This window comes from Vipera ursinii (assembly GCF_947247035.1).
Source record: "Vipera ursinii genome assembly, chromosome: 1".
Taxonomy (NCBI): domain Eukaryota; kingdom Metazoa; phylum Chordata; class Lepidosauria; order Squamata; family Viperidae; genus Vipera; species Vipera ursinii.
This window is the reverse complement of record NC_139512.1, coordinates 319,084,624-319,095,687: the sequence shown is the minus strand read 5'-3', so window position 1 is coordinate 319,095,687 and position 11,064 is coordinate 319,084,624. Positions and strand designations below refer to the sequence as shown.

Here is an 11,064-nt window from a genome sequence, read left to right as displayed (position 1 = left end):
AGAAGAGCTGGAAGGAAGGAAAGATAACAGACTGGAAATATGTGGATAAGGGGCTCAACGGGGGAAAGGAAAATTTCACACGTTGCAAAGTTTATAGGGACCAAAACAATTATGCATAGAACAAGCGTAAAGCGCTTTGCTTAAGTTACGATGGGCAATGAAACACACAATGAAAAAGGACCATTTTAGACTGACTTTAATTGGCCAGGGCAAATGTTATTCTGTGGACTTGAAAAATAAGGAAAGAGCCCCTCTCCTATCCAAGAATCCTCAAAGGTAAAATAAAATATTGAAGAGAATATTTATTATGCACATAATTAACCCAATTCTACACAGAACAATCACACGCTTTTTCTTTCTTTTTTTCTTGTCCCCTGCGCACTTCCAGTTGTTCATCCAACTCTGCTGCTCTTCTTCTGGACCATGAAAATTTCTTTTGGGGCAATGCAACCTTGTAGTGAAGCCAAAAAGCTTCTCCAAAATTCTGCTGGTTACATTGCATCAAGCTGAAAATAAGGAGGAAGAAATATTGTAGCAGCAACTGTTCCCGCCCCCCATTAACAAAACCCTCTTCCTTTTTCTTTTTGTGCAGTGGAAAGGAATGTATCTAAGCCTATCCTTGGGATAAAATAAATACAGTTGAGTTTGAAAACAGGACAGAGGATTGGAAGTGCAAATCCCTCCCACTTCTGCCCCTCCCTCCTTCCAAGACCCCAAATTTTCCAGCTTTGAAAGCAAAATCAAGGAGAGGCTGGAACAAAAATCTCTATGGTCCTGATGGTGCCATATAGGGCCCTAAATTGCCCATTATCTCACACATATGCTTCAGTATCTACAAAGAGGCAAGTATTCATCATTGTTTTAAGTTGAATCCTGTAGGTTACAACCTTGTACATATCTCAGAATAAACCTCATGAAACTTAGATAAGACTTATTTCTAAACCAGACATGTCAAACACAAGGCCCGGGGGCCAGATCCGGCCCGCGAAGTGGTTTCATGCGGCCCGCGAAGCCATCCTGGAAACAGGGAGGGAACGGCCCCCACTGCCTTGGCCCTGGCCCAGAGACCCCCCCCTTCTGCCAGAGACCCTCAGATCTGTCCCACTCCTGCCCAGGTCCCCCCATAGGCACCCTTGATGCCAACGATGTAGAGCTGGCCACGCCCACCCAGTAAGCCATACGCACTCTAGCCATGCCCACCCAGTAGGCCACGCCCACCCAGGCCACACCCACCCGGCCCCCTGAGGGCAACCGCAATGCTGATGCGGCCCTCAATGAAATTGAGTTTGACACCCCTGTTCTAAACTGATACACATATGGTACAGTTAACTGCACAGTGCTATAAATATCCCCCACCTGAATTTATTTCACTGATAAATGTTCTTAATAATGATCAATCCATAATCTAGTGCTATTTAGCATCATCTCTCATAATGGCTTTTGTGTTTAAGAGCATTTTTTCTGGATTTCTTGCAAATTACTTTGTGAGGGTTCCTCATGAAAACCCAGGATAGAAATTTAATGAAGAATGCCGTAGATCAGCTATTTCTGTCTTGCAGCATTAGATGATAGCCACCGAGGCTGATTAAATTAGAGAGCTCTTTATGTGTGAAACTGCAGGTACCTCCGCCTGTATGTATTCCCTCAGTCACAGAAATGTAGTATCTTGAGTGTTTCAACATAGTTCATTTTACACAATATGGCACTGCAGACCTCAAGTCAGAAATAACAGAAAGTTTGAGTCCTGACTTTACTGCACTGCAGAGAGGGAAGAGCTTGTTTCTCTTGTTTGTTTTCTTACAGATAAAAAGGCCTTTCAAGAACCCAACTATGACTTGGACAACCTGGGAGGAAGAAGGGTAAAATCAGGACTTTGTTAAGTATGGCACACAAAAGAGGAAGTTCTCTGGTAAAAATTCCATGACATCAGCATGAACATGCAATCACATTGGCTCTTACAGAGTGCATATGTTTAGTGTCGGGAACACACTTCTCTGTCAAAGTTCATGGAACTGCAAATGTAGTGAATCCAGAACAGAAAAACTCATCCCTTCTCTTCTTTCTCTGAGCAAAAAAAAAAGCTACAGTAGTTTGAACAAAAGAAGTTCAACTTACTGCTTTTGAAGACTTTTGAAATCAGAGTGCTTGTGTTCTCTGCGCAAAGTCAAACAAATCAGATATGGCTGTTGTTGTTGATTTTACTTAAAAGAAATAGTCATAACTCTAAGTTAGATCTGTTCATTGCCACTTAGCTTCTTCGACTGTTTGAATTCCATCACCTGTTTGCCCACTGCCTCATTCTCTTTGACTTGATTTAGTTTGTTAAGAGATGCACACTATTTTTGCATTGGGGAAGAAGGAAGATAGGGTGATGATGCCACATATTTTGTTCCTTCCTCCTATTATTGCCTTATTTATTTAAAACATTCTGATCCTGCTTTTTATTAAAAACTTTTAAGTGACCTAGCAATGAAGAATAATACAATTCCATATTGGATTTAAGATAACAAATCTATAAAGGCCACAGAAAAACCAGGGTCCAAAATAGAAAGAGGTATAGAGCAAAATGAAACTTCCTGGGAGGTAAAAGTTGTCTTCACACCATGGGTGAAAGGCTAGAGAAATAATATCAACAGAGGATCTTTGCAGGATTATCCCACAGGTGTGGTGCCACCACCCAAAAGATGCCATGTTTATTCCTATATGATTCACCTATGAAGATAACAGTGCTTGAAGCAGGATCTGAGCTTCCAGCTAATGGGAATTAAATTCTTGAGCCAGGCAATTAATACCACTTAACAAACATTACAGACCACTGAAGGATTATGAAAACATAGAGTTATTTAATTTTAACCCATTTCATTTGATAGAAAACCAAAAAAGTAACTTACTCTCTCATGGTAAATGTGAAGAGGAGCAAGCAGAAAGAGGCAGTCTAGTCTGGCTTCTTCTGTATACGAGCAACTTCTAACACTTGCCTCTTTGCACTCACTACAAGGGCAGGATTATGCCCATTCTACCAAACATTTTTTTTTATTTTAATTCCATTTATATCCCGCCCTTCTCCGAAGACTCAGGGCGGCTTACAAGCTTAGCAGTAGCCTTCATTCTATGTATATGCCTGCTTATTAGGGTTTTCACACACACCCCAAGCAGCATTATTACAAAGTCAGCTTAATTGCCCCCAACAATCTGGGTCCTCATTTTACCTACCTCGGAAGGATGGAAGGCTGAGTCAACCTTGAGCCTGGTGGGATGAGAACCTGCACTAATTGCAGGCAGCTGGTGTTACTTAAGGAGGCATTAGCCCACTGCTCTACCAAGGCTCTTTGGCCACCAAGGCTCTTTGGAACATTGCTAAAGAAATAGTAAATCGGGCAATTATTTAATTTCTTTTTAATATTTGTAACTTTCTATTTTATTCTTGCCCTGTGAACCGCCCTGAGTCCTCAGGGAGAAGGGCGGTATAGAAATATTATTAAAATAAAAATAAATAAAAATAAATCTAATATGAAAGTGCTTTTGCTGCTTCCCAGCTGCCTTCCTTTATGTTAGCACCCCCCAAATGTGTTGAATTGTGATTTCTATCCTCCTGGACTGGCATGTCCAGTGTTGACTAGTGATGATGGGACTGGTGATCTCTAATCAGTTTGATGAAGGCAGATTTTAAAATACTACATTTCCCCATGTCAACTTGGGAAGAGTGACAATGAAGTCATCACTACACTGCCAGAGAAGCAGAAATACCTAGAATTATCCCAAGTAGTAAATATGTAGCAAATCATATTGTCACTGTTTCCTAATAAATCAGCAAAAAATTCTCTTTAGGTCTAAAGCCAAAAAAGAGCAAGATATTAAAACAAAATAAGAAAAAAAAGTATTCTCTCTCTTTTTTCAAAAAAATTCTATTTTAAAACCCCAACAAATCAACATTGCCACTCATCCTTAATAATTCAGTTGTTTTTCTCCCAGGAACCTCTTTTGGCCCAAAAGCTAAAGAAACATGAGGTCTTTCTTTCTTTCTTTCTTTCTTTCTTTCTTTCTTTCTTTCTTTCTTTCTTTCTTTCTTTCTTTCTTTCTAAAAAAACACTTTTATCGCAGCCAATGTTTGGATAAAAATACCAGTGACTTCATCCTCCCTGACTATACACCCTTTTGATAAAGTGTTTGGAAGAGGTCGGGTCAGTCACCCTACTGGTCTAGCCAGTTTGGTCTCTTTTAAGTTCAGCTCCTATATAAATGCTGAAATGCTAAAATTCATGAATAGCCATCATTCAAGGGACGTGGATGTACTCTCTGCAGTTCCCTTTCGTGGGCCTGCAGCATACTGTCTAGACAGGAGTCTGTCTCTGTTTACACACAGCACCTGTGTTTTCCAAAACAGCTCCCTCGCTTTCATTCCCCCCTCTGCCTGCCCCCAAAATGCCACCTTATCTCTCTGCACCATCTTCTGTGTAGTCTATAAAATGGAGCTGAGGCTGGGATTAAGCGTTCCCTGCTGGACAGCCCCACCGTCAAAGCACAAGCCCCATTAACTTCAACGGAGTTTGAACTGGGGCAGGGTTTTCAGTCGCCTTTGTGTGCAAATTTGTCATGGGTGGACTGGCCATTAACTAGATGTAACTGGAACCCTTAGGGCTGCCATGGGTCCACCACCTGGTGCTATGACTTGACCAGAAAGTGCCCTCTGTTATCGGGGGAGAATGTCACATTGGTCCTTATGATTGATTGGATTTCTTTGCAGGCACATAGTTAAAGTCAGAGGGCAAAAGAAAATCTGAAATGCATTATTTCAGACTCTTGGGAATAGAAGACAGCATGGGATTTAAACACTCCACGTTATTTGTACAACTGGGTGAAATTCCATAGGCTCATGGAAAGAGAACAAGAGGGGTTTATATCAACTGCTGCAGGCAATGTCACTCCCCAAAGAAGGATGCCCGGCATTGCTTTCAGCTGGGCTTTCACGGCTACCTTAAGCAGACAATAATCATTCTGATTATACTAACCAATAGCAAAAACTGCACATGATGCATGTTATTTATTATGGCAACATACATCAAGTCAACCAGAACATCAAAATGCATGAAAAATGGAGAATTCAAAATATTTAAGGCTGTACGTATGTTTGGAGGTGCCTTAATAAATAACGAAAACTAGTCTAAAGAGTAGCAAAATTGGTATCAGACACCTCTTTTGGAGAAGGGCATTCTACAATTGGGACACCACTATGATAAAAAACCTTTTTTTACACAGATGAAGATGTTACTTAGAGAATACTGTATATTGGTCAGTTACCTTTTCACCAGACAGGTTGCTAACAGAAGAAACTCTCCTCCAAGTACTTAATCCCTAACTCTTCATGGGGCTTTGACAATAAGCAACATTATATGAATTGGGCCTGAAAGCAAATAAGCAACAGTCTATGAAGTTATTTTAAGACCGATGAGACATGATCCAGGCAAGTAGTGCTAATCAGAATTCTAGCTATTGCATTCAACACTATGTATAGTTTCCAACTGTTTTTAGAGGCAAGTCTTTATAAAATGTATGGCAGTCATCCAGATGGGATGTTATTACAGCATGGTTAACATCAATGGAATCTGGTGAAAGACACTTCATGCCACAAAGTTCATCCAGGTTTCAAAAGAAAAAAACTCAACTCCATTCAAAATTGATTAAATATAATCTTCCAGCCCATAGGAATTAAAACTGTATCTTGCCTCATCCAATCTGCTACTGAATCCAAGCACATTTTCAGTCTCATTGTCATTGATGACAAGGAAAAATCAAGTTGGGTGTCATCTACATATTGTTATCCCTTCTTATCAAGTCCCTAGGTGACCTCATTCAGTACTTTCTTATAGACATTAAATATTTCTATAGCAAAAATACCAAGTTGTTAAACTTCCTCACCACAACTTTCTAAAAAATGACAGGGCAAGTAAGTAGTAATCATTCCGACATCATGTTACCAGAACTGCTTTGAAAGGATGCTTGGTAGATTAAATCAAATGCTAAGAGATTTAAAAAATCTTGTACCCTAATTGAACTCTTTCTATAGGTTTTCTTATCAAAATACCTCCATAATCTCAGCTCAGACAGTACTCTGTGTCGATTTACAGAAATTCCCTCAATGGCAGCATTCAGATCAGAGAAAATACCAGCAATATTAACTTTCACACACATGTATTGAAGCAGGCTTCTAAAAAGTCTAGAATTTTTCCCATTGGGTTTATATGAACAAAAATGAACTGCGAAGTAGGGTGCCCCATGGCTCTGTTCTGGGCCCAGTGCTCTTCAACATCTTCATCAATGATTTGGACAAGGGGATAGATGGGGAACTCATCAAATTTGCAGATGACACCAAGCTGGCAGGAATAGCCAACAATGCAGAAGACAGGCTTAAGATACGGGAGGATCTGGACAGACTTGAACACTGGGCGCTATTTAACAAAATTAAATTCAATGGTGAAAAAAGTAAGGTTCTACATTTAGGCAAGAAAAACCAAATGCACAGGTATAGTATAGGTGGTACTTTGCTCAATAGTATCAACCGTGAGAGGGATCTTGAAGTCCTAGTGGACAATCACTTAAATATGAGCCAGCAGTGTGCTGCAGCTGCCAAAAAAGCCAACACAGTGCTAGGCTGCATTAACAGAGGGATAGAATCAAGGTCACGTGAAGTGTTAATACCACTTTACAATGCTTTGGTAAGACCACACTTGGGATACTGCATGCAGTTTGGTCACCATGGTGTAAAAAAAATGTTGAGAACAGAGAAGAGCAACAAAGATGATTAGGGGACTGGAGGCTAAAACATATAAGGAACGGATGCTGGAATTGGGTATGTCTATTTTAATGAAGAGAAGGACGAGGGGGGACATGATAGCAGTGTTCCAATATCTCAGGGGCTGCCACAAAGAAGAGGGAGTCAAGCTATTTTCCAAAGTGCCTGAAAGCAGGACAAGAAGCAACAGATGGAAACTAATCAAGGAGAGAAGCAACCTAGAACTAAGGAGAAACTTCCTGACAGTTAGAACAATTAACCAGTGGAGCAACCTGCCTCCAGAAACAGTGAATGCTCCAACACTGGAAGTTTTCAAGAAGTGACTGGACAGCCATTTGTTTGAAACGGTATAAAGTTTCCTGTCTGAGCAGGGGATTGGACTAGATGACTTCCAAGGTCCCTTCCAACTTTATTATTATTGTTGTTTTTATTATTGATCATCGCACAGTTAGCCAGATGTTCAGACTGGTTTGGCATTTTTGTTTACCTATCGAGTCCTTACCAAGGACCGGGGATAGGCAGATGTGGGTGTTTGATGGTATTATAGTTATCGTCGCAGGATGGAAGCAGTCCTAAAAATTAATTCAGTGGTCTTTTGATCACTGAAATGGGTTGCCATAAGCAGCAGCACTCATTAATGATATATGGTGGAAAGTAAAACAGTCTTCCTAAAGGCATATTTGGATTAAAGGCGGATTGGTTCAAAATAAGAAAAATATAAAGATTATTGGATTCATTCATGCAGTTAACATTACCTATACCAAGACTACAGATAGGAACAACAAAAACAGCTGATGTACATCAGGCCAAGCAAATGAGTAAGTTCAGTTGTACATCTAATCAATATGATTAGACAGCAACTGAGGTGTTAGAGGAGAAATAGTCCAGATTCCTTATATTTACCATATTTACCATTTTTCCTATGGTAAGTATACAAATCGGGAGACATTAAACAGCCTGATGATGTCAGTTGTATATTCTTTCAAAATTAGGTTTTATTATAAACTAATGATTATTAGTTTTTGATGGACAAAGATATAGTATAGTCTATGGCTTCTTTTAAGCTTTTTATCCTTTTCAAAATAGATAATATTCTAAATCCTAAAAAAAGTTCAAACTGTTATCTAAAACAATGGCTCCAAGGATCCAAGTCATTTAACTCAGCTAGGAGTCTATGTTACATTAGTGACACCACAAATGTGTGGGGGACAAAGAGGATCGCTGGTTTGAAAGAGGGGTCAAAGAGGCCATCTATGTCAAAATTAAACAGCCCTCTCTCAACAGAGGGGGAGGCATAAGGCATCATCTATATCAGGGGTGTCAAACTGCCAGCCCACGGGCCGGACGCATCACAACAAAACCGCGCCCACCCATTGCTGGCAATGGGGGAAAAGCTCTGATACGTCGTGCGACGTCACGTGATGTCACGAGTTTGACACCCCTGATCTATATTCAGTCTACAACAAACTCCTGTCAGCAGTTCCAAGAAGGCTCCACACCCATTTGTATTACTCAGATAACCCTGATGATACAAATAAACCTCCAGGTGGTCTCAACAACTCGCTAAAAGAAGGCTCCACACCCATTTGTATTACTCAGATAACCCTGATGATACAAATAAACCTCCAGGTGGTCTCAACAACTCGCTAAAAGAATGCAAATGACCAGTAGTCTGCAAGGAGTATAAATCTTTCCATTCTCCACCATCCAGTTAAAGCTGAAGAAGCTTTTTGGATGAGAAGTGAAATACTACATAGATTGGGTACATGATATTTGGTAATCCATTTTTAGTAAAAAAAAAAAAGCAGAATATAAATTAGTAAATTCATCATAATCAGATGACAATCATCATTTAAAAATGAGAACTATGGAGTAACTATTGAATATGTTTATATCTAAGGATTGAAATTCAGACATGTGAAAAAGTATTTACACCCCAATGAAATGTTTTAATATATTTCAACATACAGATAATAGATCTTCATTTCAGCTATATTGATAAAGAGATCATAATGTAACAAACATCTTGTACTATTTACATATTGTGGCCATAAATGGAGGACTACCTTTAAATGGAGCAATTCAGTTTAAAGCTCAATTTTTCACTTTTTCTCTGCAAAATCATGCTTTATTTCTCCCAAGTCTTTATCTTTTGAAATCACTATATTAGAATCAGATGGTGCCAATTGCCTTTTTCATTAACTTCAAGAGATTTAGTTTATGTGCCTGTATCTGTGTGCAAGCATGCATACAACTTCTTTTCCCCCAGTTATTTATTTATTGCACCCATGGAGTGTAAGAATACATGTCTATTAGTTATATGTCAATTATATAATAAAAATACAAAACTATGATTGATGGGCAAAATTCAGATTATAAGGATTTAAAAATGACCCCTTAATGATCATTTTAAAAGTAGCAAATAAAATCAAAGAAGCTAGATTTTCATAGGGAGTGAAGAATACACCAGAAGGAATTTGTTGCATCTGGAGTTTTGTTAAAGCTGATTGACGAGAGAGGATAAGGATAGATTTTAAATATGGCTCACATTCCACAATGGTTTTTATTATGGCATACAAAAGGGCAACTTTACTGTTTGCACTTAGATTAACTTGTATGGAAATATTTCCTATCCTCTTAAAGGCTTGGGGGGGGGCTATCAAATTGTTCTCATGAGCGAGAACATCTGGTGAATATCCATGCAAGGGTAGAAGTCCCTTTTTCAATCAGACAGAGCCTGGGTAGTTGAAGGTCTGGAAGGGACTTGAGATTTATTCAATATTTGAAAGCTCTAAGGGTAATCAATATTACCAGGCTGAGGAGAAATTTTTAACTGGGGTTTTAAGTATACAGGGTCAATTTAATATTTTTTAATTTGGTTTTTTAACTTTTGTATGGTGGATTTTTTAATTCCCTGTAAACCGCCCTGAGTCCTCAGGGAATAGGGCGGTATATAAATGTAACTAAATAAATAAATAAATAAATATTGTGATAGACTGAATGCCTGTCTCTGCTCAAAGAAAGGCTATGAAAGTATCTTTTGGGACTGACAAGATGGATTTTAAAAAATCTTTTTAAAAGGATTCAAGATTAAATGCTGGAGAAATGCCCCATAGCTCTGCTCCATAAAGAAAAAAAAAAGAGGCAAGCCTCATTTTGAAAAGATGAAGCACTGGGGGAATTAAAGGCTCAAATGTAAATTTGAGCATTACATTTAGTTGCCAAGATGTTTTAATTTGAGGAGTGTGGTTTGGGCCAGCCCGATACCTGATGATGCACATAAGAGAGATAGTATCAATACTGTAGATGATTGCTTGATTAACCAGTGTGAGATAGTGCCCTCTTTCCACTTATTTATGGGGAGACTCTGGCTCAAGAGTCATCATGTTTGGTGTTGTTGTTTTTTTGCAAGTTAATAAACAGGGATTATTTTTTGAACTGTATTGATCTAAATGAGAGAGCAATCCTTGCAGACCAATGGATGTAGTAGAAAGTAAGATTAGATTGTTGGCATAGAGCAGGGGTGTCAAACTCACAATGTCACATGATGTGTTGTGACGTATCATGACTTTTTGCCATTGACGGCAATGGGGTGGGTGTGGTTTCACTATGATGTATCCAGCCTGTGGGTCGGCAATTTGACACCCCTGGCATAGAGCAAAGCAGAGAGTTCACTGTCAGCAATTTTGGCTGGAAAAACTTGGTGTCATAATATCATTGAGATTGAATGTGCAGAGATAAAACACAACACTAACACCCTTAATGGAATTGAAATATTGTAAGAATCAGATGGAAGGCCTGTTGAAGAATGAATGAATTCCTTGAAGGAATCTGTATGAAGCCTCATTATCAAATCCAACAGACTGATATCCATATATTATGCTTTGAGCTTAAGCCATAATTTGTTTCAGTCTAGAGAATTAAAGCTGAACAGAAGCCCATAAATGCAACCTAAGGTTTTATCTTAGCAATGTTAGTTTACTTATTATTCAGATGGAACATTGCAAAACAATGATCAATAGAGGACTAGCCCAAATGGAATCTGGCCTGTTCCTTGTCAAGAAGTCTGTTATCAATAACCCAATCTTCTAGTTTATGTAAAACATGTTTGGAACATAGCTTAGCTGTAATGTCAAAGAGGCTTATTAGTATATAAGTAGTTGGCAAATTTTGCTTATCTCTCTTGAAAGCTGGGATTACACGGCTTAGGCTAGTATATAATTAAACAACTTGCCCAAAATAAGAATTCACCTTTCTAAACCATATTTAAACAG

At 38.9% G+C, this 11,064-nt stretch overlaps 1 long non-coding RNA gene across 2 annotated transcripts in view; it reads right to left on the bottom strand.

Moving 5' to 3' along the window:
- Positions 1–316: 316 nt before the first annotated feature.
- Positions 317–11,064, bottom strand: part of LOC310633085 — a 57,965-nt gene continuing 47,217 nt past the window's right edge. Inside the window, exons 3-4 of one of the 2 annotated variants that reach the window (XR_014490980.1) lie at positions 2,116–2,201; positions 317–506 (exon numbers count right to left, since the gene is read on the bottom strand). This is a non-coding gene — a long non-coding RNA (uncharacterized lncRNA). Of the gene's footprint in view, positions 507–1,407; positions 2,202–11,064 lie in introns of those variants that run through there. The other variant, XR_014490981.1, reaches the window with a different exon arrangement.